Here is a 19870-nt window from a genome sequence, read left to right as displayed (position 1 = left end):
AAGATGGAGCTGGCAACCAAAAGAGTAAAGAGCCCCGTGTTTTCAACCACACTCTACTTTCCACCTGGTTTATAAGTAAGAAACTATTAGAATCAACACAACTTTGTGGTTCTCAGTCTTGTGGAGGCCAGCTGCCTTGATTTACTAGATTTTATAACCTAACCCTCCATTTAAAATGCTTATAAATTATTTATGCCTAGGGTAAAAATCAGAGCTTCACATGGACATGGTTTCATCATTTCTACTTCTAGGTTTTTTTCTTTTTTTTTTTAGCCGCTTGTAATCAAATTATAGCAGTGTGGTGGGTGGAATAGGTTGTAAGCAGTAATTGCAAACTGTATTTAAATAATAATATTTAGCCTTTATAGAGCACTTTATATCTTCAAAGTACTTGCAAACATTATCTAATTAAATACCCTCTCTGATTATAATCTGGATATAAATGCACTAAAATCCAGAGCAAGGTCATGAGAAAAGTATGCATTTGAAAGTTAATGCTAGCTGTGCTTTAAAAACCTATGCAGTAATTGAAGAGTTAGAGTTTGGGATTCCGTTGAATTGTTTTTGTGCATCCTTTTGTTTAGCCTGGTGGTGGGTTTAGATTATATCTGCACCTTGTCAATGTGTCTGCTTGGTTTCTGATCATTAAGGACTGAGTATTGATCATCTGGTCCTTACAGACACTAAAATATTAACAATATAAATAAGCTTTAAAATGGGCTTTCTTACTACATTTCGTGCCCTTGCCTCAGATGAAGCTCCCATTAGTAAGTGAAATGAAGTGGGGTAGTGCGAGGAAGAATGGCTATGCATTGTGGTTTAGTAATTTCCATCTGAGAAAAATACATTAAACTACGCAGTAGGATACATCATAAAGAAATGCACTGGTGAAATGAAGCATCTTTAGTTCCACTGTACTCACGAATTCTTTCTGTTTTGGACATGTGTCCGTGTATTGTACCCTTGCATCCATGTCCTGTGTTGGCAATGTCGAGAGTGTTTGGAGCAAGGATGAGTGTGGCTTACCCAGTAGGTAGAAGAGGATTCTACAGCTGGTAGATTTTCAGCAAATGTTATCCTATGCCTTGTGAGGTTCTAAGAGCTGGCTGATAGGTTAACTGCCTAAACCGTGGTTCTCAAAGTGAGATCCTCATTTCAGCAGTTTCAAAATCATCTCTTTGGTTCTGCCTCTCTGACCTACTGAATCAGAAACTCTGGGAATGGGACCCAGCAATTTGTGCTTTAAGAAGCCCTCCAGGTAATTAGATGCACGTTAGAGTTTTAGAAACGCTAGCCAAAATGTTTAAAAAGACAGTCTTCTTTTTGTTTCTTTCATATTGATTTCACTCATTCATTTAACAAATACTGATTGAGTATCTGCTGTGTACCTGGCATTGTTCTAGATGTAGCGGGGTTGTTAATGGAGACACACACATGAATACAGGTGAATCATGGAAGTATATGTGAAAGAAATCATAAAAATACAGGTTGCTTTGGAAAAACAGACTATATCCACAGAAATCTGAGTATGCCTAAAAATGATGCAGAGTAGGAAATAGTGATTTATATAAGATAACTGTAACTTTTTCTTAAGGCATATGGCTTCAGATTGTGGAAGGGACATACTTTTTGGAATATGGACTTAAGATTCACACTAATATCATATGCATGTGAATTATTTCTAAGAAAGGGGGATACTTGAAATGGTATCAAGCATCAGCTACTACCATTTCAACTGATTATCCTGGACTGTTCTTTGCACTGAGATTTTTTTTTTTTTTTTATTAGCACATTTATTCAAGGGGCAGGAAAAGCCCTACCCCTCTGATCAAGAAGATGCATCCTTCTGGTATTAATTTCTTGCTTTTCCCTATGGACCTGTGGGGATTCAGTTTAAAGCCTCAGAAAGTGCTGACATTTGCCTGGAAGCTGAAAAAAAATATATATATTCACATTCACACACCCTTTCAGCCTTTCTTTAGTTTGCAGCTTGAAATCTTTGAGTTGTTTATTTTTTGAGACTTGGAAAATGGAATGGAGGTTTGGAATCTAGACAGCAGGTTAGAGGATTTCCTTCTGAGAAATACCACAGACTTTCCTTGTCACAACAATCCATAAACATCTCTTACCTAGCCACAAAGATGTCCTATGTTGTTATTTAATCTACAGTTCTTAGATAAACACACTGCTTATATTGCATGTCTTTTTATTTTTGGGGAAGGTTGATGACAATTATGATCATTAAGGGAACTTTGTGCACAACTTGATAATGACCATATATCAAAATTTTACTCACTTTTGGGGAAGATGCTTTCAAAAAATTGAATTCAAAGACCCTTCTTGGAAGACCTATGTTAAAGGAAAGAGATGATTAGGAAGTAATCATTAGACTGGATATAAAAAATACCTGGTTAAAGATGATTAGGTTTTTTTGCAATATTGACAATTGGGGGGGCATATCCAACTTTCTCAGAAGGGGTCTTAAATCATTTAAATCAGAGATGTGAATTACTCTTTAGATGGGGAAGTGAATTAATTGCATTATTAAGAGGTTCTATCTGTGACCAAGATTGGGACAGTTTTCTTTCTAGTACTGGTGGTATCTTAGGCTCTGAGGAAACTATGAATTTGAAATGGCTTCTTTGCAGCTGTTTGCATGGTTGAAAGGGTCCTTTGAGTTCAGGAGTGCTGTGGTTTACCATTTCAACTCCTTAGGGTTCGTAAGGTCAAAGCCAAGTGTCTGCTGTTCCTAAAAGGCCACGCACCCCCTCTTCTGTTTTCTTCGAGGTGGTAGCTCTAGCACCAGTCAGGTAGAACATGGTTTTCTTTCCATACAAACAAATAAATAAAAGCACGGCTGCGCTCTCCTGCAGCTTCACACCCAGATGCTGCTCTGGGAAGGAACAGCGCACACGCTCTTTGGTCTGAACAATGTGTATGTTCTCTCTGTGAGTATTTTAAAGATGTAACATGTGCTGGTATTGTAGTCATCATTTCTTGAATATAAACAGCTTTTATTTTTGGAGAAGAACAGATGTAAAAGTGTGAAATACAAAAGTCTACACATCTTGGCAGGGGGAAGGGGAGGAGGAACAAGGTTTCTTTCAAATCATGGGAACCCAATCTTAGTTACTCCTTTGTTTTCCTTGAGTGACTGAAAATTAGCAGGGGAAATCTCCTGGAACCTGACCAGCTGGGTACCAAAACCTCCACTTAGCTGATTGCACCAGAAAGAGTGCGAGTGGGTCATTAGCATAGGTCCTTGGAGGTCTTCATGTCTAGGAGCAAAAAGCGCCCCTCCTAAGAAGGAAGGCTGTTGGTGGAGATAAATACATATGATACGTTCAGTGAAATATATGTGGTAACTTTTAAGTAAAATGTTAGAGAGACAGAGATCCAAGCCCCAGACACGGGAGTTGTTTTCTAGATTGGAAAACTGTACATGGAAGGGGTTTGAGAGCCTGGTGTTCTTCTGTGGTCTCTGAACCAAAGCTCCTGCCAGTCCTCTGGGTGCCCACCCCTTCTTTTAATTTGTGACTCTGTTTGTAAAAGGTACCTGGGGTTTTCAAAGCAGCAGGGGCATTCCTGTGACTATCCTCTTTTCCCTTGAGGCCAGGTCTGTTCCTTTTCTTTTCTAGAAACAGGGTCTCATCTTGGTAACTCATCACCTGACTCAATGCAAGTTGCATCAGATTTAAAGAAACAAGGGGAGAGTATAGCTCAGTGGTAGAGTGCGTGCTTAGAATGCACAAGGTCCTGGGTTCAATCCCCAGTACCTCCATTAAAGATAAATAAATAAAAACCTAATTATTTCCCCCCCAAATTAAGCAATAAATAAAAATTAAAAATGTGAAATTATAAAAAATGCTCAGAAAAAAAAAAGGAATAATTAAAGAAACAGTCCCCTGCCTGGCCTTCTTTCTGTGTTCCTGGCTGTGGTTACGGCCTTTTGTAAGTTGTTACCGGTTTGTAGGATTCACAATTAAGATTTTGTCCCTGTGGAAACTCTGGTGTGAGAAGTGCATTCTCATTTGTCATGCTCGGTTCCTTGATAACTCCCCTTTGGCAAATATTTCTGGCCAAATTTTCTATGATTAGGTCTACATGCTTCTTTTCGTATTGCACTATTAAATGATTTTAAGCAGGTTTCTAATGAACATCCCTGATAATTTCTTTTCTAAATTTCCATGAAATTTGGAATGTGAGTAAATTACAAGGCCACATGAACTCCACAGTTCACAAAAATGCTAGTTCAAGTTTTATCAGGCTGTGCTTCACATCATAATAATTTTGAACCTGGATTTTAAAATATACCCAAGAATGTGGATAAACTGGAATGCTCATACGTTGCTCCTTGGAATGTAAAACAGTTAAGCCACATTGGAAAATAGTTCGGCTGTTTCTGAAAAAGTTAAACGTAAATTTATTATATGACCCAGCAATTCCACTTCTGAATATCCACCCAAGAGAAATGAAAACATATGTCCAGGCAAAAATTTGTACATCGCAACATTATTCATGATAGCCAAAAAAATGGAAACAGCCCAGATATCTCTCAAGTGATGAATAGGTAAACAAAATGTGGTGGAAGACAGTGGAATACTATTCGGCAGTAAGAAAGAATGAAGTTTTGATACCCAGTCCAACATGATGGTATGCTAAGTAAAAGAAGGCAGACACAGAAGATCACACATTGTATAATGCCGTTGATGTGAAATGTCCAGAAAAGTTAAATCTATAGAAACAGAAAGTAGATTACTGGTTGGTTAGTGCTGGAGAGGAAAACAGGGACTGACTGCAGGTGGGTGAGCGTGGTCTTTTTGAGGAGCTAGAATATGTTCTAAAATTGGACGGTGGTAACGAGTGAATTACACCTCAATAAAGCTGTTAAAATATCATATGTCTGAGACATTACTTCATAGTTGGACCAGCTCCATACAGCACGAGGGCACATTCCCCAGTCAGGGTACTCTGGTATTTCTAGGAAGACCATCCCTTCAACTCCTTGAAGGACAGGGATTCTGGTCCTGTCTTCTGCTTTCTGCTTGTCTTCATGTCATCCCTTATTCTGAAGGACTTCTTGAACTTTATAATCGTAATCGTAATAATTTCCTTCAAGATAAGGTAGATAAGGCCGAGATAACTTATCTCTCCTTCCAGAGAAAGGAGGACTTTGGAGCCAGGACTAAGGTAAATACAGTAGTGCCCCCTTATCCATGGGGAACACGATCGAAGACCCCCAGTTGATGCCTGAGACTGCAGACAGTACCAAACCCTATATATACAATGTTTTTTCCTATGCATACCTATGACACGGTTTAATTTCTAAATTAGGCACAGTAAGAGACCAACAACAGTAAGTAATAATGAAATAGAATAATTATAACAATATAGTGTAGTAAAAGTTATGTGAATGTGGTCTCTCTCTCTCTCAAAATATCTTGTATAAATTTAGTGTCTTTTCCATCTTAACTAAGCACTTACCATGCACTGTGGCCATAACTTTGCAGTTTAAGGTGCAACAGCAAAACTAGCACAAATTTCTTTTTCTTCCTTCACAATTTCACAAATACAAGATTTGTTCTTACGGTAGATCTTAGCAACCTGTGCATGTAATTTTTTTCTTATTGAGAACTTTCACCTCTTCACTTAAAGGAAGCACTCTACAGCAGCCTCTCTTTGGCCAGCATCACTAGTCTTGCTTTTGGGAGACATTATTAGGTAAAAAGGGTTACATGAGCTCAGACACTGCGATGATGTGACAGTTGATCTGATAAAGAGGTGGCTACTAAGGGGCGGATACCTGGACAAAGGGATGATTAAGGCCTCGGGCGGGATGAAGTGGGATGACGAGATTTCATCACGCTACTCAGAAGGGCATGCAATTTAAAACTGATGAATTGTTTATTTCTGGAATTTTCCATGTAATATTTTCAGACCACGGTTGACCATGGGTAACTGAAACCACAGAAAGCAAAACTGCAAAGACACGGGGACCACTGTATTCTTGTCTAAAACCACTCCTTACTGGACTACTTTTAATTCTTAGAACGTTTCCGGCTGTTACTCACCCCTATGCTGCCTGGCTTCTCCTCCAGTCCCTACTGTTGACAGATAATTTATCTGTCTCCACACCCATCCCCAAGGGGAGACCGTAGTCTCTACAGAGACAGGATCTAGGTTTTGTTTTCCTCATATCTAGTTATTAATGAAATGAATGATTTTGCATGTCTTACAGCACAAGGCTAAACTCCTTAATTTAGCAAGACCTTCTGTGATCTAACCATTCCCCACTTCTTCACAGTATCAGCACTCGCCACCCCACTCCCTCTCTAGACACTAACCCAGTGTTTTTCAAGTTGTGATGAGTTGAAGAGTGAGTTAAATGGGTTGCAATCACCCAGTCAGCCCTGGAAAAACAATTTACTAGAATGGTGTAGAAAAATTCCTGTTCACATTACTGTATTGTATATGTGTGTGTACTGGGTCACAATGTAGAATGTATTTCTTACAGCGTACGGGGACTGGAAGTTTGAAGTTCACTGCTCCAGCTCGATCCACAGGCCTGCATAAGGCTGCGTTAGAGGGATTTTAATTTGCATGTTCCAGTTCAGTAGTTAAGCCGGGGACCCACAGAGCTGTCCCTCTATGGCCCTTCCATAATTTAGACGCTCGTGGTCTGCATTTTAAGAAACTGTACCAAACTGCAGTTGCTAGTTGCCAGCTGCTTTAAGTCTCTTGTTCATATGCTGTACACCCACTAGGAGATAGGAGCAGTGCCCTGGTACTGCACGCAGTGGTGAACACAAGAGCTGCAGTCCAGCCAAAAGCTGGAACAGGGCACGCTGTTTCTTCTTCTGCTTGGGAACCCCTCCCTCACCCCCTAACTTTGCTCCACCAACTCTGATTAACAGCTATTCATCTTTCAAATTTTAACTCAGAAGAATCAGGCAGGTCTTCTGCTATGTTTTTATAAAGCCCAGTGACATTTTGTATCTGCCTAGAGATTCAAGGAAGACGAGATGCTGAAAGGAGCTATGATCACTTGAGAAAAGGAATTCTCTAGCTCCAAGGGAGCAGAGGAGCTGAGTTCTAGAGGTGACAGTGGGGGACTAAAACGGTCAGTTGTCATAGAGGAATGCGGTGCTGGAAATGACAGTAGCAACCACAGCCACGAGAATGCCCTCTGGGAAATGTGGGAAAGGGAAGAGGCTTGGGAACTTCCCAGAAGCAGCAGAACTGGATGGAGGCTCTGAGCCAGTTGCCACTGCAGTCATCTCCAGGCTGACATGGTCTTGATATCATACAATCAGAGACAAAGGAAGAACCACAGAGACGGTTGTATTGTGCACAGAAAAACTGTAAGGAGCAGCTAGCTTGCAGGCTTTTGCCCTCTGAGGTGCCCCAGTGAGGTTGAGGAAGTGGGGAGAGTATGACCCTTCTCTCTGAGCAGCTGGGAGATGGGGTGGAAAGTTCATGAAACTGGTGGAAACCAGGTGCATGGTTAGCCTTGGGGGCTGCTTGTGCAAGGTGCTGAGCTAAGGCTGGAAGGCAGGTGGCGCAGGCTGGTGGTTCACACTGGCCTTGATTAAGGCAGAGATTTGGCCTTCAGCTTTGCAGTTCCCAGATGTGATGTAGTCAGGGCACCGAATTTCAAGTCGCACCAACACCTGGATGCACCTGATACTGATCTGAAACATCATTTATATAATAAAAACATTAATAGCTAATATCCTTTGAGACCACTTGCCATGTGTGAAGCACTGGGCTACTTATTATAAAAGTCTCGTCTTATGCATGTAGTTGCTTTTTGTGATATGTACCATTCTTCTTCTAATTTTGCAGAGGTAGACACTGAGGCTTAGGTTAAAAGACTTATTGAAAATGATGGAGCCTGGTTTTGAATGCAGATTGGTCTGTTTTGAAAAAAAGATTAATTGATTTACATTTGTATCCCTTATTTTGCCTGTCACATAACTCAGTGGTAGATATGTTCTTGGAGTTCGCTGGTTTGGATCCTGCAGCTTCACTGTGCACTGAATGGATAAGGGATTTGTTTTACATTCAGTGTTTTTAGCCTGTAAGAGATCATGGTATTGGGAAAGAAACCTTAAGAAAGTACAGGGACTCCTGAGAAACTGAAAAGCCCGTGTCCCAGGCAGCTCTGGGACTTCATGTTGGCGTTATCTGATGAAGTTCACTGGGAAGAAGCAGAAGGGGTTTTAAGATGGTGAAATGGCCTTTAGTTATTGCTTTTTCTGTCTCCCTTCAGACTTGAAAATGGTTCATTAACACAACAGACTATAAACCTCTTTATAAGCACGGGCTTGGTAAATGAGACACGGGTGAATTTTTATGGGCGACAAGTCACAGTGAACGTACGGCAGTTATATTCCCAGGTTTGTTCCCTGGACTTTGAAAGGCACTGTGTGTGGGGCAGCTTCACCAATGACCAGGAGGAAGGCAGGGTAGAGGATGTTGTGTTATCTGTCCCCTGGATTTCCTCGGCACCTGTCATCTGTGGCACAGTGTGGGCACTCGGATACCTGTTGAATGAAGTCATCTGAAACCTTCTAAGCTTACTTACTTTGGAGAAGTGTATGAAAGACACAGATTCTCTCAGTAACCCAGGGACATCAGATGAAGTTCCAGGATTGCCTCTTGGTATGGTCAGCAGATGGTACATGGAATTCCGTTACCTAATTCCCTAAGAGCTGGGAATGATGGGACTAACCTTGCCAGTAGACTCACTCTCGCCTCACTCACTGCTGTGGGAGAGAGCTCTGCCAGTGGCTGGTCTGCTCTGGGACAGAGGGAAGGATTGAGATGTTCTTCAGAAGCTAAGGTCCTTGAGTATCTCATGCAGCTGTGAATCCCAGAGCATCCCAGAAACAGCCTAGAACTAGGTCTTGGGGTCACAAGGCAAAGGCTCTTTTCCTTTGCTTATGCTGACATCTGTCTATTTCTTTGTTTTATTTTCAGCTTCTAAATATTGATTGGCTTTATGAGTGCTTTCTGGCTCTGTGGTCTCTTTCTTACAGCTGTAGGGGGATAAGCCCATGGCAGTTAAATGGCGTCCCGCGAGCAGAGCAGGCTGGAGGGGGAGCTTTTTCCATCAGGTCTGCAAAATACAGTTCAGCCACAAAAGCGATCCCCATGTCTCCATGTTCTCTGCTGGGTATTACCTGTTAAGCTTCGATACTTTTTCCTTTTACAAATGCAGACTGTTGCACTTGAGAGCAATTAGCTGATACAACTGTAATGGACGCTGGCTTCATTGGATAGAATCTTTGAAATCAAGTGTATTAAATTGACTCTTCTTTTCTCAGGTAATAATGAGTAGAAATTCCTGCTATCAACATAGAATTAATAGATTCTAAGCTTTTATAGGCTTTGGGGAGGCAGTAAAAGGAGAGGGGAGCTGGCATGGATACAGCTGCACTTGATTTCATTCTTTCTGAGGTGTGTTGAGATTCTTGAGAACCTGACCAAGTGATCTCCGAGGGGGCAAATGCACCGATGGCTCTGTGTGGAAAAGGGAAAGGAACAGACATACTGCTGTTTGGCTGCAGATTTGTGCTGGAGGGTTCAAATCTTCAGCTTGTTCTCAGTCCTTCTAAAATCAGAGAGGGTCAGTGAATGATGAGGGCCTCTGGCGTCCAGCTAGGATTCTCCAGATGGCACCTGGGCAGTGAATTCAGCCACAACATTTTTGGCAGTTCCACGGACAGTAACCTCTTTGCGAGGTGACCGTGACATCATTTGGGCTCATTTGTGAGCTTGTGGCTTATCTCATTTGTTTTCAGAGTCACAGGAAGCAGAATGGCTTAGAGGTTACATCAGGGATCAGGCTCTGGATTTGAGTCCCAGCTCTCCAGCTTAAAAGCTTTGCAACTTGGGGCAAGTTATGCAAATTCTCTAGGCTTTTCCTACACCTGTTAAATGCAGATAATAATAGTATATCTAGGGAAATTGTAGGAATTAAAAAAATATTTCATATAAAGTACTTAGGACAGTGCTTACCATATTACAAATTGCGCGATAAAATGTTCAACACATTCAACACCAGCATCATTTTTTCAAACAGTTAGAAAGTGCACTGTGAATCTGGGGCAAAGCAAGCAATTTGGGTGTATGTAGGTAGGTTTACAAGGTATAGGTTCTGCCCTCAAGAAGCACAAAGTGTAGTGGGAGAGACAGACAGAAAAATAGATACATTCAGTAGGAAAACCAGGGTAGAAGGATAGTTGTGTGGGGCAAGGAAGGTGGGGGAAGTGGACCAAGATGGGCACTGAGATGTCCGGGAAGCTGAGTACCTTAAAGCAATTCACAACGATTCTGTGGTGGGAGCGCCAGTGTTGCAGAATATTGATGTGGATGAAGTGTGGGTTGTTCCGTAGAGGTGAACTTTGCACCTTCCCTGTGTGCTCCTGCCCTGCTGTCCTCACCCCAAAACAAGCTTTCTCCCCTGTTTGCCACCCTCTGATTCCAATCTGATAAAGGATGTGGGTAAATTTTATATGTGTATGTGTGTGTGTGTGCACGTGTCTCTGTGTGTTGTTTACTAATAAGCAACAATGTGTGTGTCCTGCTTTGTAATGAGAAAGTCTAAAAATTGCTAATCAGTATGGAACTGAAAACTTTTAAGCCTTGAAGTACCCTTATTTCTGTCTTAAAAAATCTGTTAATACAATACAACATACTGGAAGGCCAAAAGTTATTAGCTCTGGAATCATTTCCACAGTTGCCAAAAGGTATTGGTAAAATTTAGCAGTCATTCTTGATTTTTAAAAAAGCAAAGCAAAATGAAGAAATCTACTCTTACTATACTAACTCTTACTTTCTTATTACTCTTATTAATAAGGAGATTCTTTCTTAACTTGATGGATAATGTTCCTGAAACCAACAGCCCACCTCTTACCTAATTGTCAAAACCCAGACACCGTGTATGGGGACACTGTTGATTATCAGCCATTCTCATCTTCTTTCTTGCTGTCGAAGCTCTGAGTTTGTTTGGGTGTTTACCCCCCTAAATTCTCAGGAGAGTGAACTCTCTCCAGCCCCAGTGTGGAGGAGGTGGAGTAGATGAAGTCAATCATTTGGCTTCCATTTTTTGGTTGATGAGTTTAGACAAGTCGTATGGCACAACCCTGGCCAATGAGGGGGGACGAGGAGAAGCTTTACTGGGGGCTCCTGGGCAGGTTTTCCTCACTTTTACAAACAGGTTTTTAAAAATGAGACTTTCCCTATCCTGCACTTGGAAATCGTCTCTAAGACTGTGATGCTTAGATTTGCTGCAGCCATCTGGCAACCGTGAGTGGAAAGCTTGGAGAGTCACAGAAGAACGGACTCGGGTCCCTACATTGTTGGGCACCTGAATTAATCAGCCCTGGAACTGGCCTGACTCCAGACTTCATGTTACACTAGCTAACAATTTCCTCATTGTTTAAGCCACTTCTAGTTGTGTATTCATTTATTTGCAGTTGCAGACATCCTAATTGATATGTATTTCTTTTAATTAAAAAAATTTGGGGGGGGGTGTAGTTTGTTTGTTTGTTTGTTTGTTTATTTTACAAGTACTGGGGATTGAACCCTGGACCTCGTGCATGCTAAGCACGTGCGGTACCACTTGAGCTATCCCCCAACCCTGATATATATTTCTTTCAGAATGAGAGACCATACAAGGATGTTAGGGTTAAGATAAGGACCAGTAATGATGTATAGTGTTCTGGAAATTTTAGCCATTTGAAATAAGGCAAGACATAATAGAAATAAGAATTATAATTATTAGATGACAGGGACATTATTTTCATTTTGTATAAATGATACCTTTAAAACTTAGGAGAATTAACTAAAAAAATTATTAGAACTATAATAATTCAATGTTGGATACAGAATAAGTATACCTAAGTCAGTAGCATTCTTATTAGCCAGACAAAATAATCAATCAGAAAATACATTTGAAAAAAGGGATAGCTTTACAATAATAATAAAAACTGTAAAATATCTGGGAATAAATTTAACAAGAACTCGACAGGACCTATATGAAGGAAAATTTAAATCATAACAGGGAGCATACTGAAGACTTGAGTAAATGCATGAGATATCCATGTTCCTGGATAGCAAAACTTTGTAAAGATGTCCACTTTTCCTGTGTTAATATGGGACTTTAATAAAAATACCAAGCAGGAATTTGTTTTAGGATTTGACAAAAATGATTCTAAATGTGATCTGGAAGAATTATCAGACAAGGATGTCTTCTGGGTCTCCTGGTAAAACTTGTTTTTCCATCGTTTTTGATTGTGTATGTTATAAGTGCCTATATTGTATTATTTGCTTTGTAAGTTTTAACAGTTATAACTTCATAGTAGATAATGATTTTTATTAATATAAAAATACTCTGTCACAGGTAATGGCTTTTCCTAGGAATTAATTGTGGTTTTCTGACTTTTTGTTTTTGGTTGATGTAGTTGATCTTCCTTTTTATTTCCAAACTTTGTCTTGATTATTTCTCTGTATGTCTTAAAAGCAGCACATGTAGTAAGATTTTGTTATTGAGCCTAATCTGAGAGTTTTCTTTTAAACACAGAGTTTAAACCATTTGCTTTTATTGCCATAAATATGTCTGATCTTCTGTTATGTTTTGAATTCCACCTTCCCTCGTGCCTGCTTTGTTTTCCTATATACGCTGTTTTCAGACATACAATTTAATATGTACTTAAACTTGTGGTTCTTTAATTATGCAAATTGTTAAATAAAATGGATCTTTTAATGTCCTTGTTGCATAATAAAGAGTGATACCTTATTTCCCACCTTCATCACTCGCTTCTCCTACGCATCCCAATGTTTAATTTGAACTGATGTAGATTGAGATCTTATCTGATCTCAACTTAATATTATATCCTTGTTTTCTAAAAGATTACATTTTAAATTAAAATTGGAATATATTAATATAATGCATTGTTTTTCAGGTGTGCTTTTTATGATTTGCATTAAATTGATTATACTAAATTGATTGTTTTCTCTGTTATATTCTTGTGTTTATTATGATTTATCTTCAATTAGCTGAAATGTATACTTTCCTTTTTTTGAGGAATATTGTGTGTGTGATATTTTAAGAGTTCTTGCATAGCTTAACATTTTTCTTTTGCCTTTTTTTGTGAACAGTAATTTGGGAGTGCAATTGTTTTATCACAACTCTTTCCTCACCAGACTTTGTAGGTGGTTCATTGGCTTGTGTGAGGTTGGGCCTGGTGATATTACTTTATGGTTAACCTGATTTTCTGCCTTATTAGTTGTATGACTTTTAAAAAGTATTTGAAATTACTTTTTTGGGCACAGGTGGGGTCTGTTTTCAGTTATTTTGCTTGGAACTTTGCACTTTTGCTCCTGGGAGCTGGTTTTGGTCCATGTGTGATTATTTACCTTTATTGTTTTTATTATTCACTATTGAATTTCTTCCTGTGGAATAAATATCTGTTTGCTTTCTTTGGATCTCTGTCCCTTATGATCCATTTATGTTTCCTTTCTTGTCTTCATTTTTGTATCTGCTTTCTGAAACTGCATCTGGAGGCACAGCTAGGTTGGTGTGTTAATTTAGGCCCAGGGAGTTCAACAGGGCAGCATGACTTCTAACAGGAATGTGCAGTTTCTGGTTGTAGATACAGAGCTGGAGCTTGGGAGACAGGTGAAAACTAAATATAGAAGATACAACGATGGATGGATGGATGGATGGATGGATTCATTTGTTCAGTCAGCAGTGCTCCAGGTACAGAAATGGGACAGTCAGAATGAAGGGAATGGCTGTGTGAGGTCCTGGTAGTATAGCTTTGGAGGAACAGAGCAGAGTTCAGAGGCTGTGGTATCTGAGAGAAAGTCAGAGGAAGAGACCATAAAAGAGAAAGAGGAGAATGTGGAAGGAATGATCACAAGATCTTCCCACCAAGATGAGAATCTGAGGAAGGAGGTAGTTAGGCAGTGGCTGGTGCTACAGCAAGCAAGAAGCTGACAACAGAGAATCCCAGCTGCTGGACTGGACGATTGGAGTGTGCTGGGGACCCTGCAGGAGTGTGATGTGGAAGGGAAGAGGAGGTGTCTTTTGTAGTGGGGGAAGGGGGAGGAAAGTCCTTAAGGGAAAGCAGTGGTTACAGGGTAATTGTGCAGGAGATGTAGTGTCCAGCATGAGGAGACATTAGGACCGCAGAAAGCTAATGTGCTTTCTTTCCTCTTCTTAAAGTGAGGAAGACCTTTAGGTAGTTGATGACAAGCCCAGGAAGCAATGTTGGGGGAGAGCTAAAGGCACGACCCTGCTGTCATGTCCATCTCAGTTGCGTGCTACCCCATCCGTCCTTGGGAGGCGTCACTGGCTCTCCCCTTTTCCTGCACCGCACTGCAGTGGATCCATCAGAAAATCCTTTTGGTACTATATTCCCTTCAAAAATATATTCAGAATTGCAACTTCTCACACCTACTGATGTCAATCAGTCAGTATCATCTTTCTCCTGAATTCTGAAGTAGTCTCCTAACTGACCTCCCAACTCCTTCCTTGATCTGGGGTCTGTCCATTGCAGGGTCTGGACTGATCCTAGTAACGATGAGGTTGGATCGTGCGCTATACAAAGTTCCCTGGTGGCTTCTTCTCTTTTACTTGATCAGGGTAACTGCTGATTTCCTTGCAATGGCCTATGGGGCCCTGGCGTGAGATCTGCACCCCTCCCCCCACCTCCCTTGTTCTGCCTTCATCCCCTGTCCTCCCCACACTGGCCTCCTTGCTACTCCTCAACCCTTCCAGGGATGCTCTTCTCCGAGTATCTGCTCTTTGAGGTCTTTGCTTATGCACATGCCATCTTTTAAGTGAGGACTCCCAGGACCTGCTTTCATAAATTGCAGCTCCATAGGGCTTAACATCTTCTAACCCTATGTAATTTACTTTTGTGTTTTATTTATTGTCTGTCTTTCTCTGCCTACTTGTCTGTAAACTCCATGAGGGCAAGGACTGGTCTCTTGATTTAGTTCATGGCTATATTCCCAGTGGCTTGAATGCCTCTTGGAAAGTTGGCTGTAAGTGATTTTTTAATTAACATGAGAATAAATGTGTGTGGTAATTGAGAGAGACAGGCATTACAGGGCAATACTAACAGCTACTGTTTGTTAAGCTCCTCACTCTGTTAATGTGTTATTGTATTTAAATCTTACAACCCGCCTTACACGGTGGGCATTTATTACATTTTACAGCTAAGAAAAGAAGCCTGAGTATTGGGGAGATTAATAAACTCTCACAAGGTTAATAAACTTGTACAAGCTTTTAGATTCTGGAGGCTAAAAAAAGACGATCAAAGGCAGAGGATTTAATCTTAGAAGTCAGGAAAATTTTTCCTCAAATTAGGAAGAAGAAAAGATAGGTGAAGAAATTTAAGAGCTGAGATGCAAAGGAGAGTGTGTGAGCAATCTCTTTCTGGTGACCTTGATTTTTCTTAGTAAAGAAGGAAGCCAGTTTATCTGTTGAGACACAGAGGGGATGACTGGGGATTTTAGAAGGGTCGGGAAGGTATGAAAATAGGTCTATCTGGGCAATCTGCTGAAGAATCTACAGGAGATCAAACAGTAGGATTCTTGAAATGTCTTTAGGGCCTAGTTAGAATAACCAGTCAACCAACAAAAGGATGTTAGCAATGAATGGCATCTTTGAGATCATTTAATCTAGCTCCCGAATGTTATGCTTTATCACTCTGTGTTCCTTTTGTCTGCTGTTTACTAAGATTATGGTCTCTTCTACTCATCTTTGAAGATCTTACATCAATCTGTTTCCCCTTTGTTTTTGTTTGTTTGTTTGTTTATCATCTTCATCATTCTTTATTTTTAATGAGGTATGATTGATGCATAACATTATATTAGTTTCAGATGTACAACATAATGATTCAGTATTTGTATATATTGTGATCACCACAATAAGTCTAGTTAACATCTGTCACTATGCATAGTTGCAAATTTTTCCTCGTGATGAGAACCTTTAAGATTTACTTTCTTAGCAACTTTGAAATACGCAATACAGTCTTATTAACTATAGCCACCATGCTGTCCATTACATCCTCATGATTTATTTATTTTATAACTGGAAGTTTGTACCTTTTGACCACCTTCATCCTTCCTCCATCCCCTGTCTCTGGTAAGCACCAATCTGTTCTCTGTATCTATACACTTGTTTTTGTTTTAAGATTCCACATGTAAATGAGGTCATACAGAATTTGTCTTTCTCTAACTTATTTCACTTAACATAATGCCCTCAAGGTCCATCCATGTTGTTGCAAATGGCAAGATTTCTTTTTTATGCCTGAGTACTATTCCACTCTGTTTGTATGTGTGTGTATCTCATAACTTCTTTATCCATTCATCCATTCATGGACACTTAGATTGTTTCTGTGTCCTGGCTGTTGCAAATAATGATGCTCTTAAAATGAGGGTACATATATCTTTTCGAATTAGTGTTTTCATTTTCTTTGAATAAATACTCAGAAGGAATTGCTGGATAATATGGCAGTTGTATTTTTAACTTTTTGAGGAACCTCCGTACTGTCTTCCATAGTGGCTGCACTTGTCTTCATCATTCTTGAGTGAATTATTTGTGCAGGTAGACTACCATTTAACACCTGGGTCTTGCTCTTCATTGCCCTGCCCAACTCCAGTGACCATAACCTTTTCCCTCCTCAGTCACCAGTATCTGTGTCTGGACTTGAGGAGTCATGGTCTTATAAGGAAAGCAGTGAAGGGTTGACAGTGGTAGAGTATAGTGAGAAGGGGTGAACTGACAGGTACCAAGGAAGGGAGAAAGATTTAGAGGGTCTAGGGAGGATGGAGTTCCAGTCAAGGTGGGGAGAGATTTGAGGCCAGGTAGAACTGAGTAGAATTCATTCCTGTTTAAAATAGTTTTGTATGTATTCCAAGATGATCTTGATTAAAAAAAAAATGCTTTTTTACATTCATGTTGCTGTCACTTTTTCCATTTTTTGATAAGTAGAACCCACATTGTTCACATTAAAACTTTTAAAAAAATATTGAAAAAGTTACCAGTGGGATGTTTTCTGCATAAGTACTGTGTAGGTATGAGTAATAAATATAATATGAGTGATAAATATAATTTCTTAAAATTAGAATTTGTAGATAGTCAAATTATGCATACTTATCTATATTTAGCCAAAAAGGTGCTAAAAAGTTGGCATTTGTATTAAAGTGAATTAGTGTTACTATTTATAACATAACTAACAGCAATCTGAGAAAAATTTGTTTGTAATACCCATGTTTTGATATTTGGCAGGCTGCTTAAATTGTGGTTTTCACATAAATTAGTACATGCATATTAAAAACAAATATTGACTTCATTGCCTTCTTCTAAAGCACACAAATTAATCATATGTAATTGAATGGGAGTCCACATAAATGCAATGTACCAGTTAGTATGCATTCAGATTATGTTTTAACGTGAAGAGTTTGGGTTTAAACGAGTTGGGTGATTGTAGCTATTTCCTCTGTTCAGTAACTCATGCACAGGTTTATATAGCTATGCAGTAAAGAACTGTTCACATATTGATACAATGCCACACATTGACTGATTGGCATATTGGCCAAAATGTTTGCAGCTTTAGCCATGGTACTTTGTAGAAACAGATGGAAAGTTCAGCCTGGCTTAAAATGGCAGTTAGAATCACATACTTCCATTGGAGAAGGGATGTGATAGACTTCTTAGTCTGCCTTCTCATTTGTGCAGAGGAAGAGTCCAAGGTTCTGAAGATTTTAATTGCTCAAAGCCAACCCATCTGGGAAGTGTTAGAGCACTAATGAGCTCTTCATTGTATCAATGAAAAGAATTAGTTTGGTTGATTAAAAAAAAGTTTTAGGGGCTTGAGGGGAGGTGGGAGAAATGAGGAGATGTTGGTCAAAGGGTATAGACTTCCAGTAAGAAGATGAGTAAGTTCTAAGGATCTAGTGTACAGCATAGTGATTATAGTTAGCAATAATGTATTTGAAAGTTATTAAGAGAGAAGATCCTAAATATTCTCATCACAAAAAAGAAATTGGTAAATATGTGACTCGATGGAGGTGTTAGCTAATGCTAACAGTGGTAATCATTTTGCAATATATAAGTGTATTAAATCAAAATACTGTACACAGTCTCTTGATATTATATGTCAATTATATCTCAATAAAGCTGAAATACATTTTTAATTAAAAATTTTTTTACTGTAGTTTCACTTGATTATGAACTCATCAAGTGTTAAAGCTAACTAGAGTCTCTCATTAATTATTTATCTTTGTATCTGAGTGCACAGCCCAGTTTCTGCTCCATATTAGGTATTTAATGAATGTGTAATTGCTAAAAGTAAGTTTATTTTCCTTTTTTTCTAACAATAGTTCTTTAAAAAAGTAATTAGACAAAAGAAGTTATTTTGAGAAAGTAGAGCGTTTAAAAAGCAATTAATAATTATTGAATTAAAGCAGACACTATTTAGCTAGTTTTTAAAAACTATGTAAATATTATCTTCATGTTTATAATGTAATTTACTAACGCACAGAAGTAAATGGCCCAATTGTCAACAATGTGAATATTTGATTACATGTATATAAACGTGTGTATTTGTGTGTATGTGTGTGTATTTGTGGTGTGCAATCACGGGCCCCAAAAAGAGCTGATAATATTACGACTTATGATGGAAAATATGTGTCAAAGTTGAACCACAGCATCACTTTACATGCAGTATCAAGCAAGAGCTATGGAAAGAAGTGTGTGTTTTCTAGATGATAGGCTGATGGACTTTCTCCTGAGAGGACACTCCTCTTGTGAGTGAATTTACCACAATGGGTCATTTCTACCATGAGGCTCAGGGACCTCACTTGATGTTTTCTGGGTTATGTGTGCTTGTATGTATAGTGGGACATGTTCAGCATCTTGTAGAGAATATTGTACCAATTTATTAATTTACACTGAGAACTAGAATGGTCACTTGCACTCAGTTTATGTGCAAGTAGTAAGTAGTGCTGGATGTGTTCACTCACCTTATAGTAATCACTTTGCAGCATATGCACATCAGATTGTCACACTGTACTCCTTACACTTACACAATGTTATGTATCAATTATATCGCAATAAAGCTGGAAAAATGTTTGTGCAACTAGTATAAGCATTTTTTTGGTCCTAAGTGATGGAGAAACTTAGTTTACTATCTAGGCTAGGCCCTTTGTATTTTAGTGATGAAAACAGAGGCACAAGGGTGAAGTGGTGTGGATTCATGGCTCAGTTAGTGGTGGAGCTGGGAGCTGGGGAGAGATCTCTGACCTCTCAGCTCCTGGCGCGAGTTCTTCCCTCGGCTTGTGGTGGAACTGGGCCTCAGAAATGCTCGGCAAGGTGGGCACTGCCTTGAGTGTGGCAGCTTTTTTCAACTACCTGCCTCCATACTGAGCGATTTTAGTGTTTTTCATTTGGAGAGCTGGAACAGTGGCAAAATTACAGTGAAACTAAATTTTACAATTAGTTTAGGACTGAATGTTGGAATACAGACTCCCTGAGGGTGGGGACCAGCTCTGCTCCTTCTGTGCAGCCCCAGAGGCCAGCACCAGGCGTATCTCACCAACACTTATTAAATGCTGGTTGAAATTAAAATGTTCTCAAGTCAGGCATGAATAAGTTAATTAGTCAGCACATATTGAGGACAAGTTCTGGGCATAAATCGCTGAGGTATTTGGCTACCTGGAAGTGTGTTATAATTCTCCATTGGAACGACTGACACTAAAAGTCATTTTGATTTTACTGCCTCTTCTTGAGTCAAAACACACAGGATAGCCAGCCTCCGGGTAAGTGGCACTGACTTCTGTTGCCAGA

At 39.6% G+C, this 19870-nt stretch overlaps 1 protein-coding gene and 1 non-coding gene across 9 annotated transcripts in view; both read left to right on the top strand.

Annotated features, from left to right (window-relative positions):
- TNIK (TRAF2 and NCK interacting kinase) overlaps positions 1 to 19870 on the top strand; it is a 362919-nt gene that overhangs the window by 9358 nt on the left and 333691 nt on the right. The gene's annotated exons all lie outside the window — the stretch shown is intronic.
- TRNAS-AGA (transfer RNA serine (anticodon AGA)) lies at positions 3709 to 3781 on the top strand. Its single transcript has one exon. It is a non-coding gene; the product is annotated as a tRNA-Ser (tRNA).

The sequence above is a fragment of the Camelus dromedarius genome, chromosome 2, assembly GCF_036321535.1.
Source record: "Camelus dromedarius isolate mCamDro1 chromosome 2, mCamDro1.pat, whole genome shotgun sequence".
Taxonomy (NCBI): domain Eukaryota; kingdom Metazoa; phylum Chordata; class Mammalia; order Artiodactyla; family Camelidae; genus Camelus; species Camelus dromedarius.
Note: the sequence above shows the minus strand (reverse complement) of the source record. Positions and strands in the feature narration are given on the sequence as shown.